This window comes from Mobula birostris, chromosome 2 (genome assembly GCF_030028105.1).
Source record: "Mobula birostris isolate sMobBir1 chromosome 2, sMobBir1.hap1, whole genome shotgun sequence".
NCBI classification, from domain to species: Eukaryota; Metazoa; Chordata; class Chondrichthyes; order Myliobatiformes; family Myliobatidae; genus Mobula; species Mobula birostris.
The window spans coordinates 195,745,262-195,768,233 of NC_092371.1; positions in this window are offsets into that span (position 1 = coordinate 195,745,262).

Here is a 22,972-nt window from a genome sequence, read left to right on the forward strand (position 1 = left end):
TCTTTGCAGTAGCAGAATAATGCAATATATAATAACAGAAAAAAGACATCGATGGTTTCATTCTCTAGGTTTTTCATTGGGCCAGTCAGTATCTTGTTCAAATCCACCATTGCTTCCTTGGTTTTGTACTAATTGTATATATATTTCAAAAACAGAAAGAAGATCAAACATCATTAACTTTGCTGATCATTACTTTGGTTTTTAATGATCAAGAAATTAAATAAGTGTAAATTAGTGCAACTGCAGATGAATTTTGGCATATCTGCAGCCTTCGATCTCTCATCCTTTCATTCTGATCAGAAATATTCTACTTCTCATAAAGATTTTACAGATTTCATAATCAAAATATACTGCTAGGCATTCTTCTGCCTACATTCCAAGCCTCTATTGCCTTTATGCTCACAGTTTGCAATGTCCACTAATTTGGTGACTTTACTAGCACACTCTAAATTCTACTTGCAAATGAGTAATCCTTCTGAAAGTAAACACCAACACATGCCTGCATTTTATGTAATTTATAAAATGTCATTGAAAGAGAAAAACATGTGTAAGTTCAAGAGACTACCCAACAAAATTTAACATCAAGCTGCATCGAATGGTGTTGGAAAAGTTGGTCCAAAGCTTGGCTGGGGAAGTAGATTTAAAGGAGTATCTTAAAGTCGATAATGGGAGAGATTTCAAGAGTCAATTTGAGAAATTGAAGTTTCAGCGAACGGGAATAGTGAGACCAAGGAGGGAACTTACCAGAATCAATCAGAGGCATATGCGAGATAGTTGTCAATCAGGCCAAAATAAAATGCAGAATTTAGCTAGAAATAATGAAACACCGTGTACTTTGGGCACTTCATGTCAGTGAGTTGAGCATGCTATGCATAACTTTTTTGAACGCCTGGTTGAGAAAAATGTCAAAACTATTTTCCGATGCCTCGAACCACTTGAAAATATTTTAAATAATATTTTAGATAATTAAATGAGCTCTTTAGAGGGAAAATGTAACATTTGTACTGTAATCTTGTGCTATTTTTTCCAAACAACTCAATAGATTTTCCAGCTCTTATTCTTTGGTTGTGCTTTAAAAGTGAACTTGAGCTGCTCCAGAATAATAGTTTGCTGTATGATATTTCTCTGTCCAGCAACAGCTGCTTGGGTTGCTGATATGCATGTATTGAACACATTGTCTGTGATTCTAATAGCTGTAGCCAGCTGTTTAGTGAAGAGCACAGTATACCAATTAGAAATGCAGACAGTGTAGCTCCCTAATGGCTCGGCAGGTTTATCGAGTGAGAAGCTGAGCGGTGTGGGTAGGTCAGCTATTCCCAGATGATGCACAGTTCTGCTCTGAAATGCTGATCTCAGCTGCCTTGGTGCTAAGGCTTCTAGGCATACTTTGAATGCTCTTGAAAGCAGCATTCACTTTCACCGATTAGTGTAAAATATAATTCAATCATAGTTCGAAGTGGACTACTCAGCCTATTATGCTTGTGCTGACAACTTAAATTGCCACAGTTCACTGGTCTTTTCCTAGTGTGTTACAGAGATCGTAGAACAGTACAGCACAGGAACTGTCCTTTCTGCCTGAGCCTATGCAGACAATGATGCCAAATGAAACCAATCTCATCTATCTGCCTAGGATCCATGTCACTCCACACTCCTTCTGATCATATGTCTGTCTAAATGCCTCTCAAGCACTACATAAACAGTCATGTCTGCTTCTTTCTTCCTTTATTAATCTTTTTGTTGATTTAGAAAGAACATATATACGAACAAGAGGAGAATTTTCTCAAATATATATATCAACAACAATACAAACAGAAAGTAAAACAGACATTATCAAAATCATACATAGCATTAAGCAAATATGTAATATATAATTAAAAAGATAACTAATTATCCTCTTATCAATTCATAGAGAGAGAAAAAAAACTTTAAATTTTTAAAATGAGAAGCAAAAGAACACTACACTATAAGAAAAAATGGAAAAAAAAGGGACTGGGCAGTCCATTCTGAGAATATGACTTTCTAATCAAATCTAAAACTTCGAAAAAAATAATAGGAAGAGTAATAAGTCAAATCAAATGAAAATATTGAATAAAAGGTCGCCAGATTTGCTCAAATTTAAAAGATGTCCAACTTCTTATTTTCTCTAAACTTAAACAGGACATAATGGATGAAAGCCACAAAAAGACAGTAGGTGGATTAGAATCCTTCCACTTCAATAAAATGGCTCTCCTAGCCAATAAAGTTGGAAAGGCTATCATACGTTGAGCGGAAACAGGAATATTTCCTGCTTCCGATGGGATAATCCCAAAGATTGTTGTAAGTAAATTAGGTTGTAGGTCCAGATCCAAGTCTTTTGATAGAGTTTTAAAAACATCTCTCCAAAAATTATCTAGCTTTATACAAGACCAAAACATATGAGTTAAAGTAGCCACCTCAATATTACAACTGTCACAAACAGGATTAATGTTGGAAAAAATACGTGCTAGTTTATCCTTTGACATGTAGGCCCGATGCACTGCCTTAAACTGTATCAAGGAATGATGGGCACAAATAGATGAGTTATTAACCAAATGAAAAATTTTACTCCATTGATTATCTGATAATGACTCTTGAAATTCCAGTTCCCAAGCACGCTTAATTTTATCGTTAGGTATCATTCGTAAGTTCAATAACCGTTTATAAATTATAGCTATCAATCCTTTTTGAAGTGGTTTAAGCTGAAAGAGAGCATCTGTCATATTAGGTGGACAAGCAGAAGGGTAATCTGGCAGCAAACCACGTAAGAAATTTCTAATTTGTAGATATCTAAAGAAGTGTACATTAATCATATTTATCCACTAACTGAGAAAAAAAATTAAACAATCCCCTAAAAGCAAATCTGAAAAAGTTGTTATTCCCTTGGTTTTCCAAATTAAAAAGGCCTTATCCAAAACTGATGGTTTAAAAAAACAATTGAGATGGATATTACTAGAAAGAACAAAATTATTTAACTCAAAAAATCTACGAAACTGAAACCAAATTCTTAATGTATGTTTAATAATGGGATTAAAATCTTGTCTACTAATCTTAGAAAACAAAAAGGGAAGAGGAGCTCCCAGTAAAGAGGCCAAAGAGAACTCGGTCACTGAGTTTTCCTCCAAATCCACCATGAAGGACATTCATGTATATCTGAATAATGAATCCAAAAAGTAATGTATTGAATATTAATTGCCCAATAATACATTTTAAAATTTGGCAAAGCCATACCACCATCCTTTTTTAATTTCTGTGATAAAGGATTACTCAATCTAGGATTTTTACTATTCCAAATATAAGATAATAGAGTCTATTCTGTCAAAAAAGCATTTTAGGAACAAAGGAAGGAACTGCCTGAAATGTATATAAGAATTTCGGTAGAATTATCATTTTAATAGCATTAATTCGACCTATTAATGACCATTTAGAAAGCATTTGTTGAGTGTAATCAATTAATGGGAGAAAATTATATTTATAGAGGTCCTTAAAATTTTTAATAATTTTAATACCAAGATAAGTAAAGTAATCACTAGCAATACTGAAAGGTACTTGATGATTTTGATCCGAGTAATTATTAATGGGAAATAACTCACTTTTATGTAAATTTACTTTATATCCAGAAGAACTACTGAATTCAGAAAATATAGAAAACCTAGAAGGAATAGATTTCCTAGGATCTGAAATATAAACTAACAGGTCATCTGCATACAATGAAACCTTGTGTACTTTGTCCCCTGAACAGTATTAGAATCTCTAAGAGCAATAGCAAGGGTCTCTAAAGCCAAGTTAAAATAATAAAGGGCTAAGAGGACATCCCTGTCTAGTACCCCTGTATAATCTAAAGTCAGGAGATTTATGATTATTAGTTATAACCGCAGCCATAGGGGCATGGTAGAACTATTTGATCCAGGAAATAAATCTTGGACCAAAATTAAATCTTTCGAAAACCTCAAATAAGTAAGACCACTCCACCCTATCACAGGCTTTCTCTGCATCAAGAGAAACAACACATTCAGATTCTTTAGCTGGAGAAGAGTGAATAATGTTTAATAATTGTCGAATATTAAAATGTGAATATCTATTTTTAATAAATCCAGTTTGATCATTGGACATAACACTAGGTAAAATACTCTCAAGTCTATTAGCCAAGATCTTAGAAAGAATTTTAAAATCCACATTCAGTAGTAAGATTGGTCCATAGGAAGTGCATTCAGCTAAATCTTTTTCGTTTTTAGGAATTAATGAGATTGATGCTTTATAAAAAGTTTTCGGGAAAATCCCAAAGGATAGAGTCAGTGAAAATTTGACATAAATGAGATGTAAGTATTTCAGTGGAAATCTTATAAAATTCCACTGTATATCCATCCGGTCCCAGAGCCTTACCTGGTTGGGAAGAGGATATAGCCCTTGCATCAACCCCTTCCAAGAACCTCCCATTCTCTGTGTAAATAACATGGCCTGCATATCTCCCACAAGCTACAGGCACACCTCAAGGATTGTTACTTAGTTCACTGCTCTATTCCTTCTACACAAGAAGGTGGTATCCATCATTCAGGCTACTCACCATTCAGGACAAGTCCTCTTCTTGATGCTAACATCAGGGAGGAGATGCAGGAAACGGAATTGAATTGACTTCATTTCTTACATCTTTCACATACATGAGAAGTAAATTTATTTACGTTACATGTCCGTCTAAATGTGCAATGTGAAATCATGGTCATTTATAATAATTAGAATAAATAGAACAGTCAATGTAACATAGAAGTACACTCAGATCGGCATGAGTTAATCAGTCTGATGACCTGGTGGAAGAAGCTGTCCCAGAGCCTGTTGGTCCTGGCTTTAATGCTACAGTACTCTTTCCCAGATGATAGCAGCTGGAATAGATTGTGGTTGGGGGTGACCTCAGGTCCCCAGTGATCCTTTGGGCCCTTTTTTCACACCTGTCTTTATAAATGTCACACACTCAATGATTTAGGAACAACTTCTTCCATTCAACCATCAGATTTCTGAATAATCCATGAACCCTTGCCATCTGATTCCTAAATGGACATTGAACCCTAAACACTGCCTCACTTCTTTATATAATTTCTGTTTTGCACTATTTTTAATCTAATTATTGAATATACATATATATACTTATTATTGTAATTGATTTACCTATTTATTTCTTTACGTTCTATATTATGTATTGCATTGTACTGCTGCTGCTAAGTTAACAAATTTCACGACACATGCTGGTGATAATAAACCTGATTTTGATTCTGAATACTAACTTGTTATTCATTTTCTTTCACATTGTTTTATTATGACTCTTCATCTCATGCTCTCAATATTTACTGCTTATTTATTTATTATTATTGCTTCTTCTTTATGTATTTGCACAGCTTGTTGTCTTCTGCACTGTGGTTGAACACTCCAGTTGTGTGGCCTTTTATTGATTCTGTTATAGTTACTATACTGCAGGTTTGTTTGATTATGCCCACAAGGAAATGAATCTCAGGGCTGTATGTGGTGACATATAAGTACTTTGATAATCAACTTTCTAAACTTTACCTGTATCCACTTGCCTTCTCAAAATTTCTACTGAAATGGTATCCGCTAAGCTTTAGGCATTACTTTCCACTTATAAGAGATCAGTGGAAAAATACATTTAATTTTCTCGGTAGTGACTTCTTTTTTTCAATTATTGTTTCAAGCTCCATCCATTGTATATTGTAGACCATAAGGTACTGCAGCAAAATTTAGCCATTTGGCCCATTACATCTGCCCCACCAATTCATCATGGCTGATTCAATTTTTCTCTCAGCCCGAATCTCCTGCCTTCTCCCCGTATCCCTTCATGCACTAACCAATCACAAATCTATCAGCTTCTGCCTTAAATATACATAAAGATTTGGCCCCCAGAGCTGCCTGTGGCAAAGTATTCCACAGATTCACCAATGTCTAGCTGAAGAGATTCCACCTCATCTCCATTCTAAAAGGACAACCCTCTATTTTGAGGCTGTGCCCTCTGGTCTTAGATTCTTCCACCATAGGAAACATCCTCTCCACATCTACTCTATCAAGGCCTTTCACCATTTGATAGATTTCAATGATGACATCCCTATTATTCTGAATTATAGTGATTATGGGCCCAGAGCCATCAAACACTCCACATATGACAAACCATTCAGTACTGGAATCATTTTTGTGAACCTCCTTTGTACCCTCTCCAGTTTCAGCACATCCTTTCTAAGATAAGGCGCCCAAACATAGAAACATAGAAACATAGAAAATAGGTGCAGGAGTAGGCCATTCGGCCCTTCGAGCCTGCACCGCCATTTATTATGATCATGGCTGATCATCCAACTCAGAACCCCGCCCCAGCCTTCCCTCCATACCCCCTGACCCCCATAGCCACAAGGGCCATATCTAACTCCCTCTTAAATATAGCCAATGAACTGGCCTCAACTGTTTCCTGTGGCAGAGAATTCCACAGATTCACCACTCTCTGTGTGAAGAAGTTTTTCCTAATCTCGGTCCTAAAAGGCTTCCCCTCTATCCTCAAACTGTGGCCCCTCGTTCTGGACTTCCCCAACATCGGGAACAATCTTCCTGCATCTAGCCTGTCCAATCCCTTTAGGATCTTATACGTTTCAATCAGATCCCCCCTCAGTCTTCTAAATTCCAACGAGTACAAGCCCAGTTCATCCAGTCTTTCATCATATGAAAGTCCTGCCATCCCAGGAATCAATCTGGTGAACCTCCTTTGTACTCCCTCTATGGCAAGGATGTCTTTCCTCAGATTAGGGGACCAAAACTGCACACAATACTCCAGGTATGGTCTCACCAAGGCCTTGTACAACTGCAGTAGTACCTCCCTGCTCCTGTACTCGAATCCTCTCGCTATAAATGCCAGCATACCATTCGCCTTTTTCACCGCCTGCTGTACCTGCATGCCCACTTTCAATGACTGGTGTATAATGACACCCAGGTCTCGTTGCACCTCCCCTTTTCCTAATCGGCCACCATTCAGATAATAATCTGTTTTCCTATTTTTGCCACCAAACTGGATAACTTCACATTTATCCACATTAAATTGCATCTGCCATGAATTTGCCCACTCACCCAACCTATCCAAGTCACCCTGCATCCTCTTAGCATCCTCCTCACAGCTAACACTGCCACCCAGCTTCGTGTCATCCGCAAACTTGGAGATGCTGCATTAATTCCCTCATCCAAGTCATTAATATATATTGTAAACAACTGGGGTCCCAGCACTGAGCCTTGCGGTACCCCACTAGTCACCGCCTGCCATTCTGAAAAGGTCCCGTTTATTCCCACTCTTTGCTTCCTGTCTGCTAACCAACTCTCCACCCACACCAATACCTTACCCCCAATACCGTGTGCTTTAAGTTTGCACACTAATCTCCTGTGTGGGACCTTGTCAAAAGCCTTTTGATAATCCAAATATACCACATCCACTGGTTCTCCCCTATCCACTCTACTAGTTACATCCTCAAAAAATTCTATGAGATTCGTCAGACATGATTTTCCTTTCACAAATCCATGCTGACTTTGTCCGATGATTTCACCGCTTTCCAAATGTGCTGTTATCACTTCCTTGATAACTGACTCCAGCAGTTTCCCCACCACCGACGTTAGGCTAACCGGTCTATAATTCCCCGGTTCCTCTCCAAGTGAGGCTTTGTTATGAATTAATATATAATGGGTGGCTTTGGATGGTTTCAAAAATGTAAAACCCTGACGAAGGGTTCCGGCCCGTAACGCCGACTGATCTTTTCCACTGATGCTGCCTGACCTGCTGAGTTCCTCCAGCGTGTTGTGAGTGTTGCTTTGACCCCAGCATCTGCAGATTATTTTGTGTTCAAAAATGTAAAGTCCAAAATCAATAAATCTTTCAGTTAGGAAAGGAAAAGAGTTCCTACTGATTATTATCCACCAACCCTTCCAAAGAATGTAAGGGAAACAAATGATTGGAAACTGAGTTTGGTTTTAAAAAAAGGCTTCCATGTCTGGCACATGAGAACCTGCAATTTATATCAAGCATTAATTACATAATGATTAGTGTGATGGTAACAATTTCATTAGCCCTAGGCATATAAAATTCCCAAAATTCTTCAGCACAAAATACTTGGTTGCATTTAATCCTCAAGAGAAGACTGGTGTGTGAAAAAACACTTCGGAGTTTAGTCATAGTCATAGTCATAGTCATACTTCATTGATCCCAGGGGAAAGTGGTTTTCGTTACAGTTGCACCATAAATAATAAATAGTAATAGAAATAGTAATATTACTATTAGTAAATAGTAAATAGTAATAGTCATAGAAATAATAAATAGTAATAGAATAGTAATAGAAAATAGTAGTAAATAGTTAAATAGTAATATGTAAATTATGCCAGTAAATTATGAAATAAGTCCAGGACCAGCCTATCGGCTCAGGGTGTCTGACCCTCCAAGGGAGTAGTTGTAAAGTTTGATAGCCACAGGCAGGAATGACTTCCTATGACGCTCTGTGATGTATCTCAGAGGAATGAGTCTCTGGCTGAATGTACTTCTGATCTTCTTCCTGAGGGAGTCCTTTGGGAAGTAAATGTAAATGTGTTTGTTGGATTGAAAGTGGAACCTTTTCCAGCAGCACTTCTTTGGCAGCTGTCAATCCATCATTAAGGACCATCACCATCCAGGACATAATCTCTTCTCATTGCTATCATCGGGGAGGAGGTACGGGAGCCTGAAGACCCACACTTAATGTTTCAGTAATAGTTTCAATCCCTCCACCATCTAATTTCTGAATAGCCCTTGCACATGAAAATATTACCACATTGTCCGCTTTTGAGTTATTGATTTTTTTATTTTTTGTAGCTTACAGTAATTTTCATGTCTTGCACTGTATTACTGGCCCCGAACAACAAATTTAATGAGACAAAAGAATAGAATAGAATTTTATTGTCATTACTCAAAACAACAAGATTGCAGAGCTAATCCAGTCCATGCAAAACAGATATTTATAATGCATGTGCAACAGCTTAGATTATGAGAACACTCAGTCCTCTTTTATTGTCATTTAGAAATACATACATGCATTAAGAAATGATACAATATTTCTCCGGAGTGATATCACAGAAAACAGGACAAACCAGAGACTAACATTGACAGAACCACATAATTATAACATATAATTACAGCAGTGCAAAGCAAAACAATAATTTGATGAAGAACAAACCATGGGCACGGTAAATAAAGTCTCAAAAGTCCCCAAGTCGATTGACTCCCAAGTCCCTGATAGCAGGCAGCAAAAGGAAGAAACTCCCTGTCATAAACCTCCAGGCACCGTCAACTTGCTGATGCCTTGGAAGTAGCCGACCACAGCCGACACTGAGTCCGTCCGTCCGAAAACTTCGAGCTTCCGACCAGCCTCTCCGATACAGCCTCCCGAGCGCCATCCTCTGCCGAGCGCCTTCAACCTCGCCCCGGCTGCTGAAACACACAAAGCCGAGGATTTCGGGGCCTCCTACTCCGGAAGTTCCGGTTACTACACAGTAGCAGAGGCAGCGAAGCGGGCATTTCAGAATTTTTCCAGATGTTCCGCTGTGCTCTCACGTCTGTCTCCATCAAATCAGAATTGTGCACAGTCCCCTACTTGACAGGTAACAGACATCACCACCGAAGTGGCTGCGTGCGCTGCCGTCGTGCCGCCATCTTCTCCTCCTCCTGGCTTAATTAATTTTTTAAAAATTCCCATATTTACATGCAACAAGTGACTTCGGTAGTCCATAACACTCAAAGGCCATTGACAAGCTGAGGTGTAGCATTAATTGTTCACCTGCACAACAGCCCTCTGGAGAAGCTGTTTTACAGTCTAACTGTCTTGTCTAAGATGCTTCTGTGTCTTCTATCAGGTGGCAGGAGATTGAGCAGTGTCCGCGATGGGAAGTGTCGAGCACCCCATAGGCATTGAGAATTGTAGATTGTCTCCAAGTCTGGTAGTTGAGTCCCAGTGATGTGCTGAACTGTCCTAATCACCGGCTGGAGTGCCTTGAGATCTGCCTTGCTGCAGCTAGAGTACCACACGGTCATTACGTATATCAGTATGCTCTCTATCACGCTGTGATTAAGTTTGGCCAGCAATTTTTGAGGCAGGTTAGCTCTTCTTATGCTCATCCTTAAATAATGGAATCATTTACAAACATATTTCAGAGACATTTATATATATTTACATGGGCATTTGATAGGCAAGGCATAGAAAGATATGGACTGGATGAAGATGGATAAAAGAGTCAGCACAGTTATGATGGGATGAAGGATGAAGATCTTCAGAGTAGAATGTTGAGTCCATCTGGGTAGAGATTAGGAATAGTAAAGGGAAAAAAAATCACTGGTGAGAGTTGTCTATGGGCCACCTAATAAAAATATTGCGGTGGCAGAGGCAATTAACCAAGAAAAAACTGAGGCTTGCAAGAACGGAATGGCAGTTGTCATGGGGAATTTTAACTTCCACATAGATTGGGTGAATCAGGTTGATCAAGGAAGTCTTGAGGAGGACTTCATAGAATGGATCCGTGATAGCTTTCTTGAGCAGCACGTTAGTGAACCTACAAGGGAAAATGCTACCTTAGATCTAGTCCTGTGTCATGAGACAGGTAAGATTAACGACCTTGTAGACAGGGATCCTCTTGGAAAGAGTGATCATAGTATGATTGAATTTTGCATACAGATGGAGGATGAAATATCTTATGGTGTTATGGAAATAGTTAGATCTAAAACTAGTGTATTATGTTTGAACAAGGGAGACTACAACGGGATGAGGGAGGAGTTGGCTAATGTGGATTGGGAGCACAGGCTATTTGGTAGGACAGTTGAGGAACAGTGGAATACTGTACTTTCAAAGAGATTTTTCACAGTGTTCAACAAAAGTATATTCCAGTCAAAAGTAATGACAGTAAGTGTGGGGAGAGCCAGCCTTGGATAACTAAGAAAATGAAAGATAGTATCAAATTAAAAGCTCATGTGTATAAAGTCGCAAAGAGTAGTGGGAGACTGGAGGATTGGAAAAACTTTAAAAAGTCAAGTCAAGTCAAGTCAAGTCGCTTTTTATTGTCATTTTGACCATAAACTGCTGGTACAGTACACAGTAAAAACGAAACAACGTTCCTCCAGGACCATGGTGCTACATGAAACAACACTAAACTACACTAGACTATGTGAGACAACAAAAGGCTACATTAGACTACGTAAAACAACACAAAAACTACACTAGACTACAGACCTACACAGGACTGCATAAAGTGCACTAAACAGTGCAGGGCAGTACGATAAATAATAAACAAGACAATAGGCACAGTAGAGGACAAATTACAATATAATAATAAATGATGTAGATGTCAGTCTGGTCTCTGGGTATTAAGGAGTCTGATGGTTTGGGGGAAGAAACTGTTGCACAGTCTGGTCGTGAGAGCCCGAATGCTTCGGTGCCTTTTGCCAGACGGCAGGAGAGAGAAGAGTTTGTATGAGGGGTGCGTGGGGTCCTTCACAATGCTGTTGGCTTTACAGGTGCAGCGTGTAGTGTAGTGTGGTGTAAAGCAACAAAGAACAACTAAACAAGAAATAAGGAAAGGGAAGATAGAGTATGGAAGTAAATTAGCACAAAATATAAAAACAGATAGCAAAAGTTTTTACAAATATATCAGGCGGAAGAGGGTGGCTAAAGACAACGTAGGTCCCTTGGAAGACGAGAAGGGGAAATTTATATTGGGTGATAAGGAAATGGCTGAGGCATTGAATGACTATTTTGTGTCGGTCTTCACGGTGGAGGGTATGTCTAATATGCCAAAGAATGATGTTATGAATGAAATGGGAGGTGAGGACCTTGATAAAGAGACAGTGATGAGCAAACTAGAGGGCCTGAAGCTAGAGAAGTCCCTTGGTCCTGATGGGATGCATCCCAGGGTGCTGAGGGAATTGGCGGAGGTTACGGTAGATGCGTTGGTAATCATTTACCAGAACTCTCTAGACTCTGGGCAGCTCCCGGCGGATTGGAAGACAGCAAATGTCACGTCACTTTTAAAACAGGATGTAGGCAAAAGACGGGCAACTATAGGCCAGTTAGCTTAACATCTGTAGTCTTGAAAATACTTGAAGCTGTCATTAAGGAAGAAATAGCGAAACATTTTGAAAGGAGTGGTTCCATTAGACTGATGCAGCATGGATTCAGAAAGGGCAGGTCCTGTTTGACAAACTTACTGGAGTTCTTTGAGGACATAATGAGTGCAGTGGATAGAGGGGAACAGGTGGATGTTGTATACTTGGATTTCCAGAAGGCGTTCGATAAGGTTCCGCGCAAAAGACTTATAAATAAGATACGGATGCATGGAGTCGGAGGAAGTATATTGGCGTGGGTAGTGGATTGGTTAACCAATAGAAGGCAGAGAGTTGGTATAAATGGGTGTTTCTCCGGCTGGCAGTCAGTCGTGAGTGGGGTGCCGCAGGGGTCGGTGCTGGGCCCGCAGCTGTTTACCATTTATATTGATGATTTGGAAGAGGGGACTGAGTGTAGCGTAGCAAGATTTGCTGCTGACACTAAACTGAGTGAAAAAGCAAATTGTACAGAGGATGTGGAGAGTCTGCAGAGGGATATAGATAGGTTAAGTGAGTGGGCCAATGTCTGGCAGATGGAATACAACATTGGTAAATGTAAGATCATCCACTTTGGAAGGAATAATAGAAGAGCAGAGTATTATTTAAATGATGAAAGATTGCAGCATGCTGTTGTGCAGAGGACTTGGGAGTGCTTGTTCATGAATCGCAAAAAGTTGGCTTTCAGGTAGAACAGGTTAAGATGGTGAATGGAATGTTGGCCTTCATTGCTAGAGGGATTGAATTCAAGAGGAGGGAGGTCATGCTGCAACTATACAGAGTACTGGTGAGGCCGCACCTGGAGTACTGTGTGCAGTACTAGTCTCTGTACTTGAGGAAGAATATACTTAGGGTTGACAAATTTCTCATTCCCAAATAAGGAACAAAAGTAGCAGTCAAATCCGGGACACTTGTGTTTATCCTGAGGTAGACTACCATGACCATGAAGCACCTGTGTGCACATGTGTGACATGCACATACGTGGTGTGTGCATGCGTGTACGTGCCGATTTTTTTTTCTAAAAATCAGTTTTGGCTTAATCTTCCCAATTCTGTTCAGTGAAACTACACTGTACATATATTATTTCTACTTTATATCGGCTGTGTATTTATCCTGCTTTTACTATATGTTAGTGTTATTTTCGTTTTTATGAGTTATTTGGTATGATTTGGTAGGTTATTTTTTGGGTCTGGGAACGCTCAAAAATTTTTCCCATATAAATGAACGGTAATTGCTTCTTCGCTTTACGCCATTTCGGCACAAAAGGTTTCATAGGAACGCTCTACCTTAGCGGGGGAAATACAGGACAAGTGCGGTCCCATATGGGACAAACCAATTTAGCCCAATATACGGGATGTCCGGGCTAATACAGGACAGTTGACAACCCTAGATATACTGGCTTTGGAAGAAGTGCAGAGGAGGTTCACCAGGTTGATTCCAGAGATGAAAGGGTTAACCTATGAGGAGAGATTGAGTCACCTGGGTCTATACTCTCTGGAATTGAGAAGAATGAGAGGGGATCTTATAGAAACATACAAAATTTTGAAAGGGATAGATAAGATAGAAGTAGGAAAGTTGTTTCCATTGGTAGGTGAGACTAGAACTAGGGGACATAACCTCAAGATTCAGGGGAGGAGATTTAGGACAGAGATGAGGAAAAACTGTTTTTCTCAGAGAGTGGTGAATCTGTGGAATTCTCTGCCGGGGAGCAGTTGAGGCTTCTTCACTAAATATATTTAAGAAACAGTTAGATAGGTTTTTACATAGTAAGGGAATTAAGGGTTATGGGGAAAAGGCAGGTAGATGGAGTTGAGTTTACTTACAGATTAGCCATGATCTTATTGTATGGCGGGGCAGGCTTGATGGGCCAGATGGCCTACTCCTGCTCCTATGTTCTTATGTTCTATTTCTGTGCTCTGCAGCTCCATGATTCTATTACTTAAAGTGTTTCTATATTTTTGGGGAATATCGCCGAGAAACCTTAACTGTTTAATGTGTATTCAAAATGCCTAGTGTTCTGTCAAATTCAAGCTAACGTGCATGTATGTGTACAATCTGTGTAATAGGCCTTCCTCCACCATTTCCTGAAATGGTGGCACTTAGGATGAAATGACAAGTGGGGGATGAGAGAAGGTTACAAGGTGGGAGTATGGTGAGGAGGTAGTTGTCAAAGCAGAATGAAGAAGGGTGGGGAGGAGGTCACAGGGATGGAAGTAGGTAGATGGATAGGATTGCAAAAGGGAAGAGATGGGAAGAAGAATGGTGTGAAGGGGTGTAGTTAACAGAAAGGTAGTGGGAGAAGGATGGAGTGGGACGGGGAGAAGATCAGAGAGAGTCAAAGGAAATGTTAAATGTGAGTGAAGAAAGAGATGACTTGTGAAGGAAAGATGATTTGAGAGGGACCAAGGAAAAAACAAGGAGATCAAGAGGAGAGTGGGTAAAGTATTTTGAGGTAGCAGTGAGAGCTTGCAGAGAGGTATTAATTGGTGTTCAGGTGGACACAGGAAGAATATTGGTGATGGGTCGGTGAAGATATAAGGCTCTGTAATGGAATGTGGGTGGGGAGCCTTTAATGAAAATGTTTAGAATAAACCAGAACTTTCTTTAAAAATGATGTGCCTTGAACGATTCTTCACTACTGGATGTCCCAGCAGCATCCTAGTTTTCTATTCATTTTAAAATTAATTCTGGAACATATCTTAACACTTTAGTTAATATCTGTTTCTGCTGTTAAGATGTGTTCATATTAAAAACATACACACAGAGTAGAAAATCATGCAAATTGCTGTCAATCATGCATTACACACTGATTGACATCAATGACATGTCCACCAGGCCCCAAGCCCATCACAAGCCTTATGTTTTATAGAAGCATGTCATGTGCACACAAGATACTCACTTGAATTCAACATTTGGGTTTCTGAATAATTAACATAGAAAAATTCTGTGCACATAAATTGTGAGGATGCATTAATCCACATTTCATTTTACATTCTGAATAAAACCTTTGTCAAAAATCAGAAAGGGCAGAGTGGAACTAATTCGGAATAAACTCAGGCCTATGTAGTTTTCAGCAATACACATGAATTGCTTGAACTACGCATCCTTCACAATAAGTTGTGAATTGCAAACAAGTCTTAGATATCACTTTCACAAGAGACATGGTAGCGTAGGGGTTACGTGATACTATCACAGCTCGGGATGCTGGAGTTTGGACTTTAATTCCGACATCATCTGTAGGGAGTCTGTACATGTCTGGGTTTTCCCCGGGTGCTTCAGTTTTCTCCCACAGCTTAAGACGCATTGGTCAGTAGGTTACTTGGTCATTGTAAATTGTCCTGTGATTAGGCTAGGGTTAAATCAGGGGTTGCTGAGCAGCGTGGGTCGAAGTGCGGGAAGGGCTTATTCCACACGGTATCTCAATAAATAATAAATAAATAAAGCATGCCGCATTTTCAAATTCAAGTTCAAATTTATTTATCATTCAACCGTGCATGAATAGAGCCAAACGAAACAGTGTTCTTCTGGGGCTAAGATGCAAAACACAGTACCAACAGTTTTACACAGCACATATACCACATATTAAGTAACAAGTGAATGTAAAGTCACCAAAAGCGGCTTCATCTTTGTGAATTTAATCATTCCTGTAGGAGCAACCATAGCTTCAGCTTGTAAGTTGTTAGGCTCCAGTATTTCCTCTTTAAATCTCCACGATTCTCCCTCCTTTTGATTCTTAAAACTGACATGGGACCATCTATCCTAATAACATATTGGTTCAGTGTCAAACTGATGATAAATAGCACATTAATGTTCCTGGATTATCTTGCTGTACAGAAGGTAGTATATAAATATGAGTGATTGTTGTCAATGATGCTTCACCATCTGAGAACACTAACTGAGAATTAATACTACATTAATTTCTTTAATCAACCTCTCCATTTACCATATACAGTACATTGTTACATTAGACTTAAAAATGTTGCTGTTTCCAAATGGTAGCAAAAGAGGGAAAATGATAACTGGGGACTGATCCAGTTAGGATGACTGCACTTTAAGTAAATACTTTAAATAAGTAAAGCAAAGACTCTAGATAATTATCACTAACATATCACTTCTGGAACCAGAGGAGCCAACACACTGGTCCACCGTTATACTACCATCAAGAATGCATACTGCGCCATCCCATGCCCAAACTAAGGAAAGTCTGATCATCTGGCTCTACTTCTATTCCTCGAATGTAGGCAGAGACTGAAGACCACGGCATCAACAGAGAGGACCAAGAAGGTATGGACAAAGGAGGTGGAGGAGGCTTAAAGCACTGCTTTGAGCCAGTGGACTGGACAGTATTAAGGAGTTCATCCTCGAGTCTGAATGAATACACTACAGTTGTCACTGTCTTCATTAAACCTTGTGTGGATGAATGTGTACCTACGAGAATGTACCATGCATAGCCAAATCAAAAGCCATGGATGCACCAGGGGATTTGAAATCTGTTGAGAGTCAGATCTGTGGTGTTCAAGTCTGGTGATCCAGGACTATTCAGGAGGCCCAGGTACAATGTAGAGAGGGTCAACTCAAGAGCAAGAGAACTATTCCAATTGAGGTTAGAGGCGGAATCATATGCAGGGTCAACTCTGACAGGGTTTACAGGGATATTACTTCCTGCAAAGCGAAACCTAACATCATGAATGACAGTTGTGTTTTACTCCCAGATGAGCTCAAAGTCTTTTATGCACTCTTTGAAAGGGAGATTAAAACTACAGCTATGAGGCTACCTGCAGCATCTGGTGACCCTGTGATCTCTGCCTCAGAGGCCAACATTAGAATGTCTTTCAAGAGGGTGAACCCTTACAAGCCAGCAGGCCCCAATGGTGTACCTGGTAGGGCTCTGAAAACCTGTGTCAACCAACTGGCAAGGGTGTTCAAAAACATTTTCAGTCTTTCAATGCTACAGTTGGAAGTCCCCACCTGCTTCAAAAGGGCAACAATTATACCAGTGCCCAAGAAGAGCAGGGTGAGCTGCCCTAATGACTATTATCCTGTACCACTCTCATTTACTATGATGATGTGATTTGAGGGGTTTGTTATGGCTAGAATCAATTCCTGCTTAAGCAAGGACCTGAACTCATTGCAATTTACCTGTCAAAACAATAGGTCTACAATGGATACTATCTCATTGGCTCTTCAAACACCCTGGATCACCTGGACAACACTAATACTTACATCAGGCTGCTGTTTATTGACTACTGCTCAGTGTTTAACACAATCATTCCTACCATTTCAATTAAAAAGATCTGTATCTCCCCTCTTCAACTGGATCCTTGATTTCCTCACTGGAAAACCAAGCACATGTAGATAGGATATAACATCTCTACCTCGCTGGTAATCAAAACTGACACACCTCAATGAAAACAACAGGAATTCTGCAGATGCTGGAAATTCAAGCAACACACATCAAAGTTGCTGGTGAACGCAGCAGGCCAAGCAGCATCTGTAGGAAGAGGTGCAGTCGACATTTCAGGCCGAGACCCTTCGTCAGGACTAACTGAAGGAAGAGTGAGTACGGGATTTGAAAGTTGGAGGGGGAGGGGGAGATCCAAAATGATAGGAGAAGACAGGAGGGGGAGGGATAGAGCCAAGAGCTGGACAGGTGATAGGCAAAAGGGGATACGAGAAGATCATGGGACTGGAGGTCCGGGAAGAAAGACAAGGGGGGGGGACCCAGAGGATGGGCAAGAGGTATATTCAGAGGGACAGAGGGAGAAAAAGGAGAGTGAGAGAAAGAATGTGTGCATAGAAATAAGTAACAGATGGGGTACGAGGGGGAGGTGGGACATTAGCGGAAGTTAGAGAAGTCGATGTTCGTGCCATCAGGTTGGAGGCTACCCAGACGGAATATAAGGTGTTGTTCCTCCAACCTGAGTGTGGCTTCACCTTTACAGTAGAGGAGGCTGTGGATAGACATGTCAGAATGGGAATGGGATGTGGAATTAAAATGTGTGGCCACTGGGAGATCCTGCTTTCTCTGGCGGACAGAGCGTAGATGTTCAGCAAAGTGGTCTCCCAGTCTGCGTAGGGTCTCGCCAAAATATAAAAGGCCACATCGGGAGCACCGGACGCAGTATATCACCCAAGTCGACTCACAGGTGAAGTGTTGTCTCACCTGGAAGGACTGTTTGGGGCCCTGAATGGTGGTAAGGGAGGAAGCACTTGTTCCGCTTACACGGATAAGTGCCAGGAGGGAGATCAGTGGGGAGGGATGGGGGGAACGAATGGACAAGGGAGTTGTGTAGGGAGCGATCCCTGCGGAATGCAGAGAGAGTGGGGGAGGGAAAGATGTGCTTAGTGGTGGGATCCCGTTGGAGGTGGCGGAAGTTACGGAGAATAATATGTTGGACCCGGAGGCTGGTGGGGTGGTAGGTGAGGACCAGGGGAACCCTACTCCTAGTGGGGTGGCGGGAGGACGGAGTGAGAGCAGATGTACGTGAAATGGGGGAGATGCGTTTAAGAGCAGAGTTGATAGTGGAGGAAGGGAAGCCCCTTTCTTTAAAAAAGGAAGAATCTCCCTCGTCCTAGAATGAAAAGCCTCATCCAGAGAGCAGATGCGGCCAAGACGGAGGAATTGCGAGAAGGGGATGGCGTTTTTGCAAGAGACAGGGTGAGAAGAGGAATAGTCCAGATAGCTGTGAGAGTCAGTAGGCTTATAGTAGACATCAGTGGATAAGCTGTCTCCAGAGACAGAGACAGAAAGATCTAGAAAGGGGAAGGAGGTGTCGGAAATGGACCAGGTAAACTTGAGGGCAGGGTGAAAGTTGGAGGCAAAGTTAATAAAGTCAACGAGTTCTGCATGCGTGCAGGAAGCAGCGCCAATGCAGTCGTCGATGTAGCGAAGGAAAAGTGGGGGACAGATACCAGAATAGGCACGGAACATAGATTGTTCCACAAAGCCAACAAAAAGGCAGGCATAGCTAGGACCCATATGGGTGCCCATAGCTACACCTTTAGTTTGGAGGAAGTGGGAGGAGCCAAAGGAGAAATTATTAAGAGTAAGGACCAATTCCGCTAGACGGAGCAGAGTGGTGGTAGAGAGGAACTGATTAGGGATGATGATGACCTCAATGATGTGTGCTTAACCCACTGCTTTACTCTGTCTACACCCATGACTGTGGGGCTAGGCACAGCTCAAATATTACCTATTAAGTTTGCTGAACAGACATCTATTTTTGGCAGAATTTCAGATGGTGACAAGGCGGCATAAAGGAGCCAGATAGATCAGCTGGTTGAGTAGTGTTGCAGTAACAACCTTGCTCTCAGCATCAGTAAGACCACACAAATGATTTTGGATTTCAGATAGAGAACACTTACCAGTCCTCATTGAGGGATTGGAACTGGAAAGGGTGAGCAATTTCAAGATCCTGAATGTCAACATCTCTAAGGATCTGTCTGGGCCCAACACATCGATGCAGTTACAAAGAAGGCATGACAGTGACTATATTTCATGAGGAGTTTGAGGAGATTTGTATGTCACGAAAGGCACTCGCGAATTTCTACAGTTGTGCTGTGGAGAGCATTCTAACAGACTGCATCCCTGCATGGTACATGGGGGTGGGGGTGTTTGATCCATGGTACAGCATCAAAATATGTTGCAGAAAATTGTAAATGTAGTCAGCTCCATCATAGGAATCAGTCACCTCAAAAAGTCAGCATCCATCACTAAGGATTCTCCATCACCCAGGACATACCCCCTTCTCATTGCTGCCATGAGAGAGGAGGCACACACTCAATAATTTCTTTCCCTCTGCCGGCCAAATCCTGATTGGACATTGAACCCTCAAACACTGTCTCACTACTCCATTTTCGCTTTTCGTGCTATTTATTTTATTTAACTATTTAAATCTATATATACTTACTACAGTAATATACAGCTTTCATTATTATGTATTGCAATGTACAGCTGCTGTATTACAACAAATGTCCCAGCCTATGCCAGTGTTAACATGCATCACTGCATTAAACTGAAGGAAACATAGCGCTTAAACTAATCTTAGATGATACTCCTCACAATGGATCACCACAGGGGCAGAAACAAATAAATTAAGTTTAATGACATTTGGAGGCACATTCTAAACGTGCATGCATGCTATACGCATTTGTGCTTTCGAATAACTAGGAGGAATGGTGTATGCCTACTAGTGGCCTTACCAAGGTCACCCTGGTCCATTGCTGCTGGTGTCCATGGGATATCAGCAGCATCCATTGTTAAGTTTTCCTTGAATTCTCCCCTGCAACATGGCAAAGAAGGAATATGCACATGCACACGTGAAAATATGAACTTGGAGCTGGAGTTTTATATTTCTTGGCAGTCTACCAACACCAGAGTGAAAAAGCACATGCCACCAGACTATGATTCTGGTATCATTAGAATACTGAGTGCAAACCGGGAAGCAGAAGGATTTCTGTTATTTTATTGACACCCATAACATCATAAGCATACCAAAGGGGATTGATTCATTTTTTCTAATAAAAGCAAATTGATAATTTCAGAGCATTACAGTACTATGTGAAATTGCAGTGAAATTGGAAATAACTGGAAATCTTCCAATTATTTTAGTGTTAGTATTGCAAAAAAATAGGGATAATATTTGACAGCTGTGTGTGTTTTTTTAATTTTATAAATTAGCCAGCATTTGTTAATGCAGATGCATTTGAGTTGCAGAAAGTTGTAAAACTGGTCAGCTCAGTCATGGGTACTAACCTCTGCAGTATCTAAGACATCTTCAAGGAGCCTCAGAAAAGCTACTTCCAACGTTCAGGACCCCTATCACCCAGGACATGCCCTCTTCTCATTGTTAACGTCAGGAAAGAGGTGCAGAAGCCTGAAGGCACACACTCAGTGATTCAAGAACAGCTTCTTCCCCTCTGTCATACGCTTCCTAAGTGGACATTGAATCCATGATCACTACCTCACGACTTCTTTTTATTTATTTCTGTTTTTGCATTACTTACTTTAACTTAACTATTTAATATACATATATACTTAATGTAAATCATTTTCTTCTATATTTATCATGTATTCAATTGTATTGCTGCCTCAAAGTTAACAAATTTCACAAGATATGCCAGTGATATTAAACCCGATTCTGATTTGAGGGCTCTCAATACCTCTCACCCTTGTCAGAACTGCACACTGTATTGCAAAAATCAGAGCAAAAGTTTGCCAGAATTGCCATTTAAGTCCTCTTTTAGGACTGTGTAAATTAAAAATGGAATTATTTAGTGCTTCAATTGAGATTATATAGTAAATTGTTTAAATCATAGCTGGTAGAGCAGACAGCAAATTCAAAGACTTTACTCACTCAAGACATTCTCTCTTCTTCACCCTCCCATCAGGCAGATTATACAATAGCCTGAAAAGCACATACCACCCAGCTCAAGGACAGCTTCTATCCCACTGTTATAAGCCTATTGAACCATCCCCTAGTACAATCATACGGACTCCTGACTTCAAACTCTAATCCGTAATAAACTTGCATCTTATCATCTGCCTGCACGGCACCTTCCCTGTAACCGTAACTCTCTATTCTGCCCTTTGTTATTATTTACCTGATGGTACCTCAATCTACTATTGAATCAATTGCTTTGCATGAACAGTATGCAAGACAAGATTTTTATTATACTTTATTCCCTGTGACAAGAATAAACCAATTTACTAATGTATTTCAAATTCAGGAACGTGCTGCTTTCAACTGGTTCTGAGATTCAGCTATTGCAAGCAGACTGCTAATCTTATACGTACATAATTATATAGCAGAGAACATTACAAGGCAGCCTGCTGAACCATTGTACCTGGGAGAGAAGAGAGAACTTACAGGAAATCGGTGAAGTACAGCTCTGGTGCTTGTGGACTAAAACAATCTCTTATAAGGGATATAGAGATGAGTCCTGCAAGCCCATAAGTGATTTTCACTGAAATAGAGTAACTAATCCTTTGGATATCCCATGTAGTCCAGGTTCAATGAAAATATTAATTACTTGACTGATTTTGATTATCTTACAGGTAAGATGAGATCATGGGAATGCTATGATCGGTTGAAGCTAGAAAAAAATCAACCGTGTCTGAAATGAAAGCACTTAATATCTGCATTTCGCCGCGCTATGAGTCAAGTGAAGCTGTGCCCAAGACTGAGGCTCAGCCTGTACAGCCACAGCATGGGTTAATTTATTCCCTGGAGCAAGGAAATGCAAGCTGAAAGAGGAGGGACTGTGTGACGCAGTGACTTAGAACACTGACCTTTCACCACACAAATCAATGCTTGTTTGATAACAATTTGACCTTTTAATATTGCTGCTGAGGGGTAAATTAGGGTATTGAACGGAAAATTGATATGCTACTAAGAGGAAAAACCGGTAGCAAATCCACTGCTATTCACAAGAGGGGAACTCATGTCATGCAGCTGTTCAGCTTATTCAAAGATAATAGCTCAGAAGAGAGAGTTTAGAAGAGAGTCATCAGGGATATAGCCTGGATCGGAAGGCTATACTCATAAGAAGAGGTTGAATAGGCTGGGTTCATTCTCATTGGAACATTGGAGTTTAGTGAGTAACCTTTTATATTTTACACAGTTACAAGAGACAAAAGCAATCTGAGGGGGAAATTTTGCATACAGAGAATGGTGAACATCTGCAATAAACTGCCAGAGGAGGTAGTAGAGGAATTTTCTATCACAACATTAAAAGGGCTTTTGGACAGATACTTAGATATGAGTATCTAGAGGTATATGGCCTAATGTAGGCAGCTGGGATTATGCTAAATCGACT